The sequence below is a fragment of the Protopterus annectens genome, chromosome 10.part0, assembly GCF_019279795.1.
Source record: "Protopterus annectens isolate FY-2018-M chromosome 10.part0, PAN1.0, whole genome shotgun sequence".
Classification (NCBI taxonomy): Eukaryota; Metazoa; Chordata; order Ceratodontiformes; family Protopteridae; genus Protopterus; species Protopterus annectens.
The window spans coordinates 1,458,188,562-1,458,206,772 of record NC_056744.1 but is presented as its reverse complement, the minus strand read 5'-3'; the positions used below and the strand labels follow the sequence as shown (position 1 = coordinate 1,458,206,772).

Here is an 18,211-nt window from a genome sequence, read left to right as displayed (position 1 = left end):
AATACATAAGAGAAAATTGTGCAAAAGGCAGCACTATTAAAAAAGGAATCCTAATGCATGGGAAGTACGGGCCTTCAGTTTCTTTCCTGTAGAGCGAATCCAAACTGTCCCATTGCAGTGATGGTATGGGACATTTGTGCCACACTGGTGATACATTTCTACAGTGGCCAGAAGCGTTATCAGGAGCAAATAAACAGTCGCTGCTTTTGGAATGAAAGATGCAAGCAGTTTTTTTTTTTTGTTTTGTTTTTTTAAGCAGCCTCTGCTTGGTGCTGCTTGAACTCTAGAACATTAGTCTAGTTGTAATAGTTATCCTTGACTACTGGCTGTTAGGATCATCTTTTTATGATACCAGTGTAATAGGCATCTATGAAAAATCAGATATTCAAGGTTTTGTCATTTTGTGGAACACAATTCCTTTCCACTGTTTGTCTCTTATTAGATGTGAGTTTGCAGTCATAACGCAATCAACTTATGATGCTGGGAGCATATTTTCTCCCATCCTGACTCCTCACTTTGGAAAAGACTGTCCCCTTCTGCTCACACTATATCAGACCACAAAGAAATAAATCCTTAAGAGTTTTATTACAAAAGCATTGCAAAATGCTGATGTAGTCCAGGATGAAGCTTCCTTCTAATATGCAATTCCTAGTTATACTCACCTTTGTGTGGCGTCTACTAAATTACATTTCTGCATTGTTTTTTTCCAGTTATGTTATGCTGTCAGAGAGCAACCAGGTCAGGTGAAGTCTTTGCATATGCAGAGATCATACCAGTAAGGTACAATCAGCTGCAGACATGTATATAAATCTTTTGCAGCAGCACACTGGAACATTTATTTATATGTTGTGTTTAACTTTATCCCTATCAAATGATAAACATTTCAGCCATTTAAAGAGAGTAGAAACAGTTAACCTTGCTACATTTCAGGAGCATTATAATCTGATATTTGAGACACTTTATGGGTATTTTACAGTTGGTATATCCTTCCCAGCATTCTTTCTGACTTTTACTTTTTTTCTATGAAGTTGTCAAACTTGTGGCTAAGGGGTGCACCATGTGCTAGTAGACAGCATGACACCAAGATAATGCCTAGCCTTTAACCTGCTGTTTCCATTTTGTCACTGTAGCAGTTGTGATCTCATTTCTGTTTTTCACATGCAGAAATTCCCATATGTGATATATAAAGCATTTAAGCTGCCAAAATAATCATTAAATCAAGAGCCAAGACCTGCTCTAACATTGTCTGTGCTGCTTGGGAGAAGACAACAGTGTGAAACACTGCCTCAAGTACCAGAGTTTTAACCCATCCACTCAAATATACAAAAAAGCGAAGGTCTTGGCCTATCTTGCTTTTCTGAAACCCAATGGTGGTTTTTGAGAGTGCCCAGCGTCTGGATTATAAGGAAGATTCCTTTTGTAGTCCTAGCCCTATGCCACAATACCATAAGTAGACAGTAAAAATGGACACTGGCATCTTTTTTATATCCTTGTAGACAAACATCCATCACTGAGATGGCTTCAGAGGCCTTGTTTATTGTGCTCTCACCTTTGACTATTGGAGACTCAGATTCATATCTGTCTTTCTTTATTATGGCCGTTGAGGGGCCCATGAGAGTTACACTCCCATCAACTTCAGCTGTTCTCGGTCCCTTATTGTCTACTTAGAGGTGATCTCTGCTTGACTTACAAAGCCATGTCTGATCCAGCCCTATTTTAAATGCTACACTTAAAGAAATCCCAATCCCGCTGTGCCACACGCTCCAGAGATCACAACCTCATTACCACAATTAACAGAACATGCTGGAAGGCCAGGTTCATCTCCCAAAGACTGCCCATACTCTGGAATAAGCTTCCCATTCATGTCAAGCAGAGCACCTCGCTGGCCCTGTTGAAGAGAAATCCTGATGAGTGGATGGGTAACAGAAAGTTCACTCCAGGGATCATTCCAGTTGGCCTGTTGAATAGGGGCACTGTGAACTAATATCGGGTGACACAGTGCTTGGGCAATTTTTTTGGGCTAGACTTGTAAAAGCTGCAGGGCCATTAGCCTAGTACACACCTATAAACTACCCGGGGAGTATGTTCCCTGGGGTGTAGCATCTCAATATCAGGTGCATAGTTGGGAAGTATTCCCTTAAGACCTACTACCAGCACTCAAGACCTACCAGCAGCACTCAGTGGTTACACTTGTGACCAAGGACTCTTCTGACAGTTAAGCTTACTGGTCTACAGTGAAGATGGGTAATGAGCTCTCTCATGCCAGACTTCATGGCTCAGGTCTCTCATATTACATAGTTGTTTTGCTCCTAGCATTGCCTTGCATTGAGGTTGCAGGAGTGAAGACACAGGAACATGTTTTGGTGTCAGCATTGATAAGTGTAAATAAAGAGGATTGTATATTCTTGCCTTCTACAAATCCACAGTGATGCATGGATAGAACATTCTACTAAAAGAAGTAGTTTGTTACCTGATTATATATTGCTTTCTTAAACAGTTTACCTAAATGTGGTAGGATTTGTAAATATTTGCTGGTTCGCTACACTTGGAAATTTTTTCACTTGGTAAATGAGTATCATGTGAGAGAGAGAGAGAGAGAGAGAGAGAGAGGTAAAAGAGATGAAGATGGGGATAATTTCATCACTGCATTTCCTGATAAATCCCATCTATTCCAGTTGATGATGATTGTTTTGGAAGACATTTTAGCAGTTTGCTTGTTCTCAATAAGGGAACTTTTTCGAGGAGAAAGAAAAGGAGCATGTATGGCTGTAAGCATGGGCACGATGGAAAGTTGTTAGCTAAGTGAAACCATTGGGTATACAATAGATGGAGTCTGATTCAACCTGCAGGATTATTGTCTTCTTTCAAGAATTTCTAGGGGTTCATAATGGTTCTGTTTTGATGACTGCACATGTATATTTGATGGCCTTCCTAGCTTAGTTATGCAGATGTGGTGAATATATTGTGAACTTGTCTTAAACCAGTCAATCTTTCTCTTTGAGGGAAGAAACTAGAAGGAAAAAAGCCATTAATATCTTGAACTTGCACTGTCAGCTCAAGTTCCACAAAAACTGAATACTTGAGTTCTAGGAAACAGAATAGATGTTTGTTTCCTTTTTCTCCAACGAGAAAGCAGAGCCAGAAGTTACCAAGCAAATAATTTAATATTTAATGTGTAAAAAGTATCCCATGTGTCTAGCGTTAGTGCAGAGGAATAAAGTTTTACATTGTTAACAAGTTTCTTTCTGTGCCAGGGGTACAGGATTCAGTCCTTTTCCTTCTTGTTCTTGTAACTAGAGTATCCCTGACTGAGTTTGAAATGGGACCATGTGGATCAGTGATCTACCCTGCCTATACGTCTTTTGTGCTTCAAAACTGGTTCTGTTATCTTTTTAAATGACCTTAGGGTAATATTTAGAGTAGAATTACAGTAAGAGACTCCTGCAAGTACGGCAAGTGCACAGCCCCAAAAATCCAAACGTCCACAAAAAAACATACAGGCCAGCACACATAGGTATAAGGTGCCTAAAATTGAATATATTTTAATAGAACATAAATAGGCAAAACAGACCAGTTTCGGCCCAAACGTTGTTAAGCCTTCCTCAGTGTAAAAGTACAGGCAACAAAGCCAAGCCTAATATGCATGAAAATAATCACATGATACAACAAAAATCATCCCAATTGGTTGGCTATAAATTCTCATTTAGACCCGGGGGAAATAATCCCCCCAGCTTGCTAATCCACTTTTTTTTTTTCTTGTTCAATATGTCATGCCAACCAATTTTATTAGCCCAGTCCCCAATTATCCAGTCAATAACGGTAAACCTGAAAGATGCTGTAGTATGGGTCAAAGAATGTTTATATAATGCATTGCTAGATTTTTCAATCTGATATCACTAAGGTGTTCAGATATCCTTATCCTTGCTGGCCGGGAAGTCTGTCCTATGTAAAAAGCGCAACACGTACAGGTAGCTAGGTAAATAACCCAATCGGTTCCACAGTTGGCCAGAAATCTGATATCAAAAAACCATCCCGGTATTTTTGCTGGTGAACTGTTTGGACTTGGCCACCCTGGCACAATGAACACAATGACCACATGGATAACACCCCTGCAGCAAATCCCCAGTTAGAGTAGTTTGTGATAGTTCCCCCAAAATTAGCCCCTGTTTATAATGATTAAAATAAGATCCCATGGTTTTACCCCCACGGTAAGAAAACTGGCATCTATCATTTAAAAAACCTGATAGTCTGTCATCTGCAATCAATATGTTCCAATGTTTGTTGAAGATGTCTAACAAAACATTGGTATTGCGTCCAAAGGTAGTAGTAAATCTAAGTTCAGATGGTCCTTGTTGCTGTTTATCCCTATATACCAAAAAGTCATTCCTATTAATAGAAGATGCAAGATTACTAGCTGATAGTATAGTGCCAGTTTTATACCCCTGGGATTTTAACCTGTTAATAAGGTCCAGTTTATAATCATCATATTTTTCAGGATGGGAGCAAATGCATCTTACACACAAAAACTGTGATTTCGGGATGTTGCGTGTAACATAGGGTGGGTGGAAGCTAGAGGCGTGTAATAATGAGTTATATTGTGGGTACTTGTGAAAGACATGGGTATCCAGAGTATGATCCAAATTCCTTGTGATGAGAACATCCCAAAAAGTAATTTGATGAACATTGTAATTAGCAGTAAACTGGATCCCTCACTTGTTACCATTGATGTATTCCATAAATTCACACAAATATCCCTCATCAGCTTTCCAAACCACCCAGCAATCATTGAGGTAGCATCTCCACATATCAATTTCCCCAAGATATAGATTATGAGTTAGCTCTTCCACATAGGCCATAAATTGGTCAGCATATATGGAGGCAAATGTATTAAAGCCTGGTGGATAGAGCTTGGTTTGATAAAGCCAATGTTCAAGGGCCAGCAAACCCGCCTGATGAGGAATATTTGTATATAGAGATGCTACATCAAGGGTGCATAGCAACCACCCCAGCTCAAGTTGAATATACGAAACTTTCTTGTTGTTGTGTCTTTCGGCTTATCCCGGTTAGGGGTCACCACAGCGGAACTCCGGTCTGCTAATGTTTGGTAGTGGATTTTTATGTGCCAAGTTACCAGCCATGATGCACAACCTTCAATGAAGGCATGCCCATTCACGCATGCCTCCACACAGAAAATGCTCTAGCTGAGAATTGAACGCGACAACGTCTTGCTGTGAGGTGACAATGCTACCGCAATACGAAACTAACTGCAAGAATTGAGTTGTGTCCTGAATATGAGATCTGACATATTTTAGAAGCAGCCAAAGATGTAAAGTCAAAAACTGTGACAATGGTTCAGTAACCGATCCACGCCCAGATACAATTGATCTACCTGGGGGTCATGTAAATCTTTATGAATCTTTGGTAGCAAATATAGATATTGATGCCTAGGGTTGGGGACAGTAAGATGGTACAAAGTAGACTGGGAAATGATCCCTTCATCCCTGGCCAACAAAAGATATTGATCAATTTGTTGTTTAAATTTTGGGCCGGGGTCCAAAGGCATGTACATATAGTACCAGCAATTATTCAATTGTCTCCGGGCCTCGGCATCATATTTACACCTATCCATGTCTACTATTGCACCCCCTGTGTCATCTGGGAAAATGACAAAATCCCTGTTTTATTGTAAGTCACAAATAATTTGTTGTTCAGTCCTCGAGAGTTTATTTGACTTAATCTGAAACTCATGAGACTGGAAGTGTAGATCTTTGAGAACCATGTGTTGAAACAAATGAACTGAATGATGTATAGGTGCCATAAATATGGACTTATGAAATCTGAAAATGTCAGAATCACCAGTGTTAGAACCAGAATCAAAGTATAACCTGATATTAAGTAGGACGAAAAAAATTTATAACATCTTGTGCTAATGAATCCTCCGAGACAAAGAAAGAGTTAAGTCCTTTATTTAAAAGGTGCAATTCAGCTTGTGTTAAAGATGTTGAAGAAATGTTCAAAACATTGCTACAAGTGTTTATTTGTGTGTCATCACTTTCAATAAGGTTTCTACACTGTTTATTCCCATGATGCTTTCTCCCTTCCCTCTGTACCCTGCCCCTAAAGGGGTATCAGAATTCCTACATTTTTTGGCTGGAGGCACTACAGTGTATGGTGTCTCAGAATCCATCATGGAGGAGGAATCATTTGCTGAGGTCCCACTCACTGAGCTGGGAGTCCTTTTCAAAATAGACCCGGGTCTCTTTCTTTTTGAAGATTTCTTGCCCACATTACTAAATTTTGCATTTTTATTGGGACCAAAAGGTTTACCCCGTTCATAATCAACCCTGTCCCGTTGAAATTTTTTCATTTTCATCTTTCAATTGCTCTTCCAAAGTTAGTAACTCTTGACTAAGCAGGTTTACACAATTAGTATAACAGGTCAGTCCTTCAAATTTACAAGTCTCTTCACATAAAGAGGCTACCTCTGATATTAAATCTGTCAGTCAGTCATAGTAAGCAATAAGGATATCCACAAAACCCATAGATGCCTTTTGTTGAATCTGGGCCCATTGTTCTAACAATTCCTCATCTGGATGAGCTACAAGGGGTTGGATATGGACCCTTAAGCCCCTGGGGGAAATATCCTTAGTTTGGTACACTTTAAATAATCTTAGGTGCCAAACATTCATTTGTAAAGTCCTCATACTCTTTGTTAACTGTTCAAAAATTTTTGAACAAACATGATGCGACTCAACCCTATCCCCCATATTACTCTGGTTCCCTTCGGGTCTAAGGCCAAAAATCCCCAAGTCATCCCTGTCCGCAGACAGCCCCTTTATCAAAGAAGTAAGGTCCATAATGAAATATTGTATTAGTATATTAATATATATTGGAGCAAGTTACACCAACAAACTCTATATTAATACCCCCCTGCTAATAACTAGAAATTGGAGCAAAAAATCTTGGAGAATTCATTAGCACAAGATGTTATAGATTTTTGTTGTCTACTTAATCTCAGGTTATACTTTGATTCCTGTTCTAACACTGGTAATTCTGACATTTTCAGATTTCATAAGTCCACATTTATTCACTTATGCATCATTCAGGCTTTAATACATTTCTTATTGGCCTTGCTGAATATGTACTTGCTAAGAATACCTTTTATTGTCATGGGAAATGTTTTTGGCAGGTTCAGGGTACGGCTATTGGGGCGTATTTTGCCTCCATATATGCTGACCTATTTATGGCCTCTGTGGAAGAGCAGTTGCTATATGATGTAACCCATAATCTATATCTTGGGGAAATTGATATGTGGAGATGCTACCTCGATGACTGCTGGATGGTTTGGAAAGCTGATGAGGGATATTTGTATGAATTTATGGAATACATCAATGGTAACAAGTGGGGGGTCCAGTTTACTGCTAATTACAACATTCATCAAATTACCTTTTTGGATGTTCTCATCACAAGGAATTTGGATCATACTCTGGATACCCAAGTCTTTCACAAGTACCCACAATATAACTCATTATTACACGCCTTTAGCTTCCACCCACCCCATGTTACATGCAACATCCCGAAATCACAGTTTTTGAGTATAAGATGCATTTGCTTACATCCTGAGAAATATGATTATAAACCGGACCTTATTAGCAGGCTCAAATCCTGGGGGTATAAAACTGGCACGATACTATCAGCTAGCAATCTTGCATCTTCTATCAGTAGGAATGACCTTTTGGTATATAGGGATAAACAGCAACCAGGATCATCTGAACTTAGATTTACTACTACCTTTGGATACCATACCAATATTTTGTTAGACATCGTCAACAAACATTGGAACATATTGCTTGTGGATGACAGACTATCAGGTTTTTTAAATGATAGATGCCAGTTTTCTTACCGTGGGGGTAAAACCATGGGATCTTATTTTAATCATTATAAACAGGAGCTTATTTTGGGGGAACTATCACAAACTACTCTAATTGGGGATTTGCTGGCAGGGGTGTTATTCATGTGGTCATTGTGTTCATTGTGCCAGGGTGGCCAATTCCAAACAGTTCACCAGCAAAAATACCAGGATGGTTTTTGATATCAGGTTTCTGACCAACTGTGGAACCGATTGGGTTATTTACCTAGCTACCTGTACATGTTGCACTTTTTACATAGGACAGACTTCCCGGCCAGCAAGGATAAGGATATCTGAACACCTTAGTGATATCAGATTGAAAAAACCTAGCAATGCATTATATAAACATTCTTTGACCCATACTACAGCATCTTTCAGGTTTATCATTATTGACTGAATAAGTGGGGACCGGGCTAATAAAATTGGTTGGCATGACATATTGAACAAGAAAGAAAAAAAGTGGATTATCAAGCCGGGGGGATTATTTCCCCCGGGTCTAAATGAGGATTTATAGCCAACCAATTAGGAGGACTTTTCTTGTATCATGTGATTATTTTCATGCATATTAGGCTTGACTTTGTTGCCTGTACTCTTACAGTGAGGAAGGCTTAATAACTTTTGGGCCGAAACCGGTTTGTTTTGCCTGTTTATGTTCTATTAAAATATATTCATTTTTAGGCACCTTATGCCTATGTGTGCTGGCCTGTTTGTTTTTTAGTGGACATTAATATTTAGAGTATCCTTGATGTCTAATGTTCCCTCCCCAGTACTGGAGAATTTTCTCATTAATGTAAGGGAATTTAGAAGTATGACAGCCTCCCTGCAGAACAGACACACACATACACTCATTTTTTTCACATACACACACACACACACACACACACACACACACACACACACACACACACACACTAACCTGAGACCAGTCATTCCTCTGCATACACTCACACATGTAGCCACACACATGCACACACCACACTAGTACCCGTCTGTTAAACTCTCCAGCATTTACCTCTAAAGTGATCTCACCTATTGAAAGTAATGGGTGAACATGAAATGTTAAGTTGTCTATCTCGCCTTCATTCTTGCTGGATGGGTTCGGAGCCGACCTCGGCTCCGACTCGGCCACTCTAAAGCTCGAGAGTTGGTTCCACCGGCTCGAGGCTCCCCTTATATCCCACAATGCTAGGCGAGAGTTACCTCAGATCTCGTTTGCCGCTACAGCTTCGAGGTTGGTTGTTCTACCGGTTCCTGGTGAGTTTAAGCTTTTCTATTAAAAGTTACTCTTTTTACCCCTTTTTTAGTTTAATTATTCTCAAATTAGTGTAGTTCATTGAACTTTATCCCGACCTAATTTTTCCGTTTTTGTTTAAAAGAACTTTTAGTTCTTCCCTTGGGCCTTAGGCCTTCCCTTCCCTAGGGAGTGTTTGTGTAGTTTAACTACTGTTTATTGTACTTTATTTTTTAGTATTTTTACTAAAGTTGTTATTCTGACAGGGTATAACTGGTGTGTTTGAGTGTGTGTTTGTGTTCACCAGTTAGGCTATGTCAAAAGAAGCAAAGGTCTCGATTCAAGAAGTGTGATGCGTGCTGTCAGAAAATGTCTCTGACAGACGCTCACACTTCTTGTGTCTATTGTCTGGGGCCTTTGCACCTGCAGGACTCCTGTGCTGTTTGCCATGGCTTCAGCCCCAGGGTCCTGCAGGAAAGAAAAACAAGCTTATTCTGAGAGGCTTGTTGAAGCCTGAGGATTCCCTGTCTGTCTCAACAGGGAAGCCCTCCAAGGCATCGAGGTCTTCGGCTCTGGCTTCTGAGCCGAGACCTCAGGTTGTTCAACCTTTGCCTTTATCGGCTCCGGCTGGAGCCGATAAGACTCAGTCCACAGTTTCTGTGGCTTCCTCGGCTCCGGCCGGAGCCGAGGTTATCGAGGTACCCGTGTCGGCTCCGACAAGATCTTCGGAGCCGACAACCAGAAAGAGGTCTAGGTCACCTTCTCTTGGCTCCGTTCATTCGGCTCCAGGATCTCCCCTGCTGTCTGAACGGAGCCAAGGTCTCATTCCTCTAGGTCATCGAGGCTGTCCGATCATGACCTTCAGAGGGTGGTGAGTCGACTACTCAAGTCTGAGGCACTAGCCCAGATGCTTCAGAGCCCGACTCATCAGTCGGTGCCTGCCCCGTCCATCAACTCTTTCCTCCTTCGACTCTCTTGAGTTCGGAGCCGGGTCGTCGGAACCGAGACTGTGGTCACCTCGGAGCCGAGACAATTGTCTTCGGCTCCGTCCGGCTCCGTTTTCTTCCATGGAGGAATCTCGGCGCCGACTTCCCTCGTCGGCTCCGAGGGTGAGTGGCATCGGACCCTTGTCCGACCCCTCTCCTCTCGGTGCTTCGGGCTGGTGAGTTCGGCTCCGACATCGGCCTCGAGCCATCACTGTCGGTGCCGAGGGGGTCCTTAGCTCCTCGGAGCGGGACCTCTGGCTCTGCCTGACAGGGGTGCTTTCGAGGTCATGCGGAGTGTGTTAGAGCCTGGCTCTACTCCACAGTCGGCTCCGTCAGCCCCTCCCTCTATGCTGCCTCAGGGTAAATCGACTCACTCCCTCATCCCGGACCGCAGAGAGCCCACTCCTCAGGAGCTCCTTTGGGATTTCATCCTCTTCGAGGCCTCTCCTGATTTGGCAGAAGAGCCCCTCGGGAGAGGAAGTGCAAGGGGGAGCACACTGCCTCACCTGAGTCTATCACGCCGGACACAGATCTGGATGATTCTGAGGGTTCGCCCCGTTCCCCTTCTGAAGATGTCTCATTTGCAGACATTCTGGAGATCCTTAAACAGAGGGGAAATTGGCCAGCCCTCAACCCTTCGGAGGACGAATCTGTGTATCTTGAGGCGTTTGGCTCGCGTCCTTCCACCTCCTGGGTGTCCCCCTTGACCCCTCATGCAGGTGGTTGCTAAAAGGCATGGACGGCTCCTGATTCAGTGGACCCCACTCCCAGGAGACCCTCCAAATTCATCACAGCTCCATCAGACAAGGAATTTTTATCAAAAGGAGTCTCTGTGGATGCTATGGTGGTAGCTGCCGCCACAAAGAAGGAACTGGCTGATCCTTCAGTGCCTGTCCATCCACCTAACAAGGAATCTAGGTCCATGGATAGGTACGGAAGCGGATGTTCTCCTCAGCGACATTTACTATGCGTCACTGAATTACCTGTGCCATTTCACTCGTCTTCAAAGGGACTTGATCAAAGAAGCGAGTGAAATGCTGAAGGACCCTACAGCTGCAGGTTTCAAGAGAAAATGAACACGCAGCTGGCTATCCTTAATTCTATTTCCAACTCCTCCATGCGCCTCCTCTCTTATGCGGCCGATGGAGCGAGCAGAGCCAGGAACAGGGTAGCCTTACGTAGGCACGCCTGGATGCGGCTATGCAATTTTGGAACCTTTCAAGACGTCTTTCACGAACTCCCTTTTGATGGATCATCTCTTTTGGTCCACAAGTGAAAGAAACCCTGACTAGGTGCGAGACTGATGGCAAGACCCTTTCTGCCGTCGGAGTCCGTTTTCTACTCCTTCTAGGCCTTACCCCAAAGGCCAGAAGGGGAAAGATGTGGTTCCGTAAACAATCCCAAGGGACTTCGCCTGACGACAGAGTCGGTTCCCGCCAGAGGCAGAGGGGGAACAACAATGGTAGACGCCGCCCTAGAGGCAGAGGGGTCCAGAACCAGGGCAATCGAGAAGCGTTCTCCGATAAGCCCTTTCAGCATCCCTGAGGTGTTGCCCGACTGCCCATCTTCGGAGGCAGTCGGGGAAGATTGTCACTGTACCCAGAAGCCTGGCTATCCTTGACACAAGACAAATGGGTACAGTCCATCATTTCGAAGGTTATTCTATTCCCTTTCTTCGCTTTCCAAATCAGTCAAAAAATCCCTTCCAGATGTCCCACCGCTCAAAGGGATATAGCAGCTTTGGAAATTTCAAAACTGCTTGCAAAAGAGCTATTCAGCCAGTGCCAGCAGACCAACTAGGATCCGGAATCTACTCAAGGTTCTTTTTAGTTCCAAAGAAAACAGGGGACTGGAGACCAATTTTGGATCTCAGTATCTTGAACAGATCGGTCAAGAAAACAAGATTTCGGATGGTCACGCTGCAATCCATTCTTCCCCTATTGGGAAAAGGAAACTGGATGTGCTCTATAGACCTTCAGGACGCGTACTATCACATAAAATGAACAGACGCTCCAGAAGATTCCTCCGCTTCAGGCTGGGAACCAGTCATTTTCAATTCAGGGCCCTGCCCTTTGGTCTCACCACTGCCCCGGTGTTTACCAAATGCATGGCAGTGGTAGCTTCTCACCTGAGACGACAAGGATTCCAGGTGTTTCCATATTTGGACGACTGGCTCCTCACAGCTCCCACCAAGCATCTCCTTCTGATGGCCAGAGATTACACTTTTCGTCTGTCAAAAACTGGGTATCTCAATAAATTGCGAAAAGTCTGTTTTGTCGCCTTGTCGTACTATTACCTACATAGGCGCAAATTTAGATACTGTAAACATGTCTGCAACACTAACGAACCAAAGGATATCAGACATTCAAAATTGGTATCACTACTTCTCAACAACAACAGTGCCAAAGCCAGGTTAGTTCGAAAGGTGTTGGGATTCATGGCAGGCGCCATACCCCTCTTTCCATTGGCCAGATACCACATGCGGATCCTTCAGTGGATGCTCTTTCTCAATGGTCATACCAGGAACTTCCAATGTCTCACACCATTATGATCATAGCGTGCAAAAGCATCTCATGTGGTGGATGTCTTCCCCCCAGCTCCTGTTGGGGAGACCATTTGTTCCACCTCCTCCGGTTGCTACTCTGACAACGGATGCCTCCCTGATCGGGTGGGGGGGGCATTATCAGGGCAGGACAGTCCAGGGCACATGGCAACCAAACGAATGCCACTTGCACATAAATGTTCTGGAGATGAGAGCAGTGCTTTTAGCGTTGCAAGCCCTTCAACACTCTCTTCCCTTGGGAACGATTGCAATCCAGACAGACAATATGTCTGTAGTGTGGTACATCAACAAACAAGGCGGAACCAGATCATACCCCCTGTGTCGAGAAGCACTCAGACTGTGGCAATGGGCGATTTCTTCTCAGCGTTTTCTGATAGCAACGCACATCCCGGAAGTCCAATCACATTGCGGACAAGTTGAGCAGAGCTATTCTCATGCCTCACGAGTGGTCTCTGAAAGACTCTGTAGTGAGAGAGATTTTTCTCAAGTGGGGTCAGCCTTGCTGCGATCTTTTCGCTACTCCCCAAAACAGCAAGTGCAGAGAATACTTCACTCTATTCCCTTTACCAGGCCAACCCAGCAGGGACGCTAGTCCAAGTTTGGCCCGGGACTTCTGTATGCATTTCCTCCTTTCCCACTGATCTCTCAAGTAATACAGAAAGCTATCGCTCAGAAGGCCTCATTGATCCTCATTGCTCCTTACTGGCCTCGACAAGTGTGGTTCCCCTTTCTGCATCGATTTCTTTTGGAGCGACCGTGGAATCTGGACCTAGTTCCAGATCTTTTGATCCATCAATCGGGTCAGTTTCATCGCTCCCTCCCCTCTCTGAACCTCACTGCTTGGTTCCTCCACTTCCAACCGTAGCCAGGCTTCTTCAATTATCTCACTCTGTTAGAGATATTTTGATAGCTTCCCATAAATCTTCCACTCGAAAGATTTATTTGAGTAAGTGGAAACGCTTTTCATGTTGGGCACAAGGAAAGGACATTGATCCTTTCACCGCTTCCATCCAACTAGTCCTTGATTTTCTTGCTGAACTCTTCCATGCAGGTTCATCTCCATCTACTCTTAAGGTTCAATTGGCAGCTATTTCTAATTTCCATGTGGGTATTTCTGAATCCGCCCTAATGTCCCACAAACTCTGCAAAGCCTTTTTGAAAGGAGTTTTTCTTCTCAGACCTCCTGTAAGAAATCCTCCTTCTCCTTGGGACCTAAATTTAGTTCTTGCTTCTTTGATTCTTTCCCCTTTCGAACCTGCAGCTTCATGTTCCTTAAAGTTATTATCATGGAAAACTCTCTTTCTGGTGGCTATCACATCAGCTAGAAGAATTTCAGAACTTCAAGCACTCAGTTGTCGTTCTCCTTACCTTGTGTTGCATAAGGACAGAGTTTCCTTACGAACTAACCCGTCCTTTTTGCCTAAGGTGGTTTCAACATCAAATCTAAACCAATGCATTGACCTCCCTGTCTTTTTCCCGGAGTATTCAAATAGGTCTGAACAAAAATTACACTGTCTGGATGTTCATCGTCAATTAAGGTACTATTTGGACAGGACGAAACAATTCAGAAAATCTGATCAGCTGTTTGTCTCCTATGCGGAAAGCAGAAAGGGACTTCCAGTTTCAAAGGTATCTTTATCCAGATGGCTAACATCTCTGATTACCCTTGTTTATGAGATTAGACACCAAAACTGCCTAATAAGCCTAAAGCCCATTCCACCAGAGCTTTGGCTACTTCTCTAGCCTTCCAAGACAGACTGCCTATTGACACCATTTGTGCAGCGGCTACTTGGGCTACTCCTCACACTTTTATTTCCCATTATAAGTTGGATTTAGCTTCTAGGCATAGAGCTAATTTTGGTTCCACTGTTCTCAGGAGTCTGTTCCGTTAGGCCACCGGGACAAGGTGCTAGGGACTTGGTCCCATTCAGCAAGAATGAAGGCGAGATAGACAACTTAACATATAGAAGTTATGTTCTTACCATAACGTTCCATGTTAGTTGTCTTCTTCTCGCCTTCTTCTTCGTCCCACCCTCCTTCCCCTGGCCTGGACAGACCTAGAGGAGTTGTGATCGTGACCTCTCTTTCTACCACCTCTTTCTTAACTATATGCTATTAGGCATATTTCTTGTTTCAGGATGTAGGTCACCCTTCTTCTTCCTGTTGTTAGAGGTGGATTCTGTTTTTTACAGTTATACTGTTTCTGTTATAAGCTGGGGTTAGCTTACAAACGAGATCTGAGGTAACTCTCGCCTAGCATTGTGGGATATAAGGGGAGCCTCGAGCCGGTGGAACCAACTCTCGAGCTTTAGAGTGGCCGAGTCGGAGCCGAGGTCGGCTCCGAACCCATCCAGCAAGAAGAAGGCGAGAAGAAGACAACTAACATGGAACGTTATGGTAAGAACATAACTTCTATTTTTTGGCTGAGCTAATTACCTTATCCAGCTGAACTACCTCATGCTGTATTTGCTTGGCTGTATAAATGCCTTACTCTGTGTGGGGGGGGTGGGGAGGGGGGGGTGGAACGTGGCTAATTAACTCAGCTGATGAGAAAGCCCACCAGTGTGATTCTCCAAACAGTATTGATTCCATATGGAGGTCTATCTCTGAATTAGAAAGGGTTACCATCAGAGGGAAAATGGCTGAGTTAAGGCTTACTGCTGGTGGTAGCCCTTTCTGAATCTCAGAGTAAGTCTAATATGTCTGTGCCTTGCAGTAGTCCCAAGTTTGATTCCTGTATTTGACCCTGAGACCCTGAGAAAGTCAATTAACAAGGCAGTCAGTTCACTTCCATGTGAACAGGATAAGTATGTTTTAATGGTTTTATTATATGTTAAAGTACCAAAATGCTTGATTTATCAGTTATTTTCTCTCAGACATTGAACAAAAATATTTTTGTTCCTGATTGTTTATACTAATCAGAACTTAATTTGGGTCCTTCTTTGTTTTAATGTGTAACTAATCTGGTATACAATGTAACGCCACTAGTATTAGCTGATGTTAAGTTGTCTGTCTCGCCTTCATTCTTGCTGGATGGGTTCGGAGCCGATCCTCGGCTCCGACTCGGCCAATACTAAAGCTCGAGAGCTAATTCCACCGGCTCGAGGCTCCCCCATATCCCACAATGCTAGGCGGTAACTCCTCAGATCTCGTTTGCCGCTTAGCTGACGAGGTGCTTTTCCAACCGGCTCTGCAGGTTAGTTAATTTTCTAAAGTTCTAGTCAAACTTAGACCCCCTTTAAATCAGTTTTTCTGTAGTAATTTAGTTAGTTACTTAGTTTGTTAGCACTCCCTTACAAATATCTTCCCTTTCCTTAATTTTTTTCCAAGGGTTTTTCCCTTAGGCCTTAGGCCCCTTCCCACCCCTCCTAGTAGTTGGAGTGAGTGTGTTTTCTGTCAGGATCTTTGTTAAATAAGTTAATTTAATTTAATTTTTAGTGTAATCTGTGTGTTTGTGTGAGTGATTGCACTAGTGTTGTCACTTTAGATAATGTCTAAAGAATCGAAGGTCTCAGGTTTTAAGAAGTGTGACTCGTGCTGTCAGAAGATGTCTCTGACAGACGGTCACACTTCTTGCGTGTATTGCCTGGGACCTTTACACCTGCAGGACTCTTGTGCTGTCTGTCACGGTTTCAGCCCAAGAGTCCTGCAGGAACGTAAAAACAAATTGATCTTGAGGGGCTTATTGAAGCCTGAAGGTCCCCCGACCCAGTCTCTCTCGGGGAAACCTTCCAAACCCTCCAGGCAGTCCTCCGGAGGTTCAAAGACCGTTCATATGGTTCAGACATCGGCTCCGGCCGGAGCCGATGATCCTAGACCTGCCACACACACCGTGTCCTCGGCTCCGGCCGGAGCCGAGACAGACAAGTCGAAGTCGGTTCCGATACCCTTGTCGGAACCGACTACTAGAAAGAGATCCAGGTCTCCTTCTATCGGCTCCGTTCATTCGGCCCCAGCGTCACCGCTCTTGTCTGAACGGAGCCATAGGTCACACTCCTCTAGGTCCTCCAGACTTTCGGACCATGATTTGCAGAGGGTGGTGAGTAGACTTCTTAAGTCTGAGGTACTGGCCCAGATGTTACACAGCCTGACTCAACAGTCGATGGCTACTCCCGTTCCACTAAATATTCCTCCTCTGACTCTCTTGAGTTCGGAGCCGGTGCTGCTCAGAGCCGAGACTGTGGGAGCGTCGGAACCGATACCTTTTCTTTCGGCGCCGTCGTCTGCTCCAATTTCCTCCTTGGAGGGATCTCGGCGCCAGACTTCCCTCGTCGGCTCCGGGGGGGCGAGTGGCATCGGACCCTTGTCCGACACCACTCTCCCTCTCGGTGCTTCGGTGCTGGTTAGTTCGGCTCCGACATCAGCTTCGGAGCCATCCTTGTCGGCGCCGGGGGAGGTTTTTGGCTCTTCGGAGCGGAGACCTCTGGCCCTGCCTGACAGGGGTGCATTTGAGGTCATGAGGAGTGTGTTAGAATCAGGTTCTACTCCACAGTCGGCTCCATCAGCCCCTCCCTCCACAGTGCCTGCGGTGATTTCTTCTCACCCCCTTGCTTCGGACCGTAGAGAATCTGCGCCTCAAGTATCCCCAGTGGGAATTTCCTCCTCTTCCGAGGCCTCTCCTGACCTTGCAGGAGAACCCCCTAGGAAGAGACAGTGCAAGAGGAAGCACATTGACTCCCCTGAGTCTGTCACCTCTGACACTGATTTGAAGGATTCTGAGAGTTCCCCTCGTTCTCCCTCTAAAGATGTCTCCTTTGCAGACATACTCGAAATCTTGAAACAGAAGGGGAATTGGCCAGCCCTTAACCCTTCAGAGGACGAATCAGTGTACCTTGAGATGTTTGGTTCTCGACCTTCCACCTCCTGGGTGTCCCCTCCCTTTGACCCTCTCATGGAAGTGGTGGCGAGGAAGGCTTGGGCGGCTCCTGACTCGGTGGAACCCACCCCTAGGAGGCCAGCCAAATTTATCACTGCCCCCAAAGACAAGGAGTTTTTGTACAAAGGTGTCTCTGTGGATGCCATGGTGGTGGCTGCTGTCACCAAGAAGGAACTAGCGGATCCTTCGGTACCTGTACATCCTCCTAATAAGGAATCTAGGACCATGGACAGGTACGGTAAGCGGATGTTCTCATCAGCGACCTTTTCTATGCGTTCACTGAATTACCTGTGTCATTTCACTCATCTCCAAAGGGACTTGCTCAAGGATATGAGTGAAGTGTTGAAGGACCCATCAGCTGTGGGGTTTCAAGATAGGATGAACTCCCAGCTGGCGACCCTTAAGTCAGTTGTCAACTCCTCCATGCGCCTGATTTCGTACGCGGCTGATGGAGCGAGTAGGGCCGCAGGTACAGGGGTGGCCTTACGCCGCCATGCCTGGATGCGGCTATGTAGCTTTGCGGACCCTTTCAAGGCGTCCTTCACTAACTCCCCTTTTGATGGATCATCTCTCTTTGGTCCACAGGTGAAGGATACTCTGACAAGGTGCGAGGTAGAAGGTAAGACTCTTTCTGCCATTGGAGTCC

General features: G+C 44.4%; 1 protein-coding gene across 1 annotated transcript in view; it reads left to right on the top strand.

The window, feature by feature from the left end:
* TTC39A (tetratricopeptide repeat domain 39A) overlaps positions 1-18,211 on the top strand; it is a 2,407,335-nt gene that overhangs the window by 1,246,892 nt on the left and 1,142,232 nt on the right. The window lies entirely within an intron of this gene.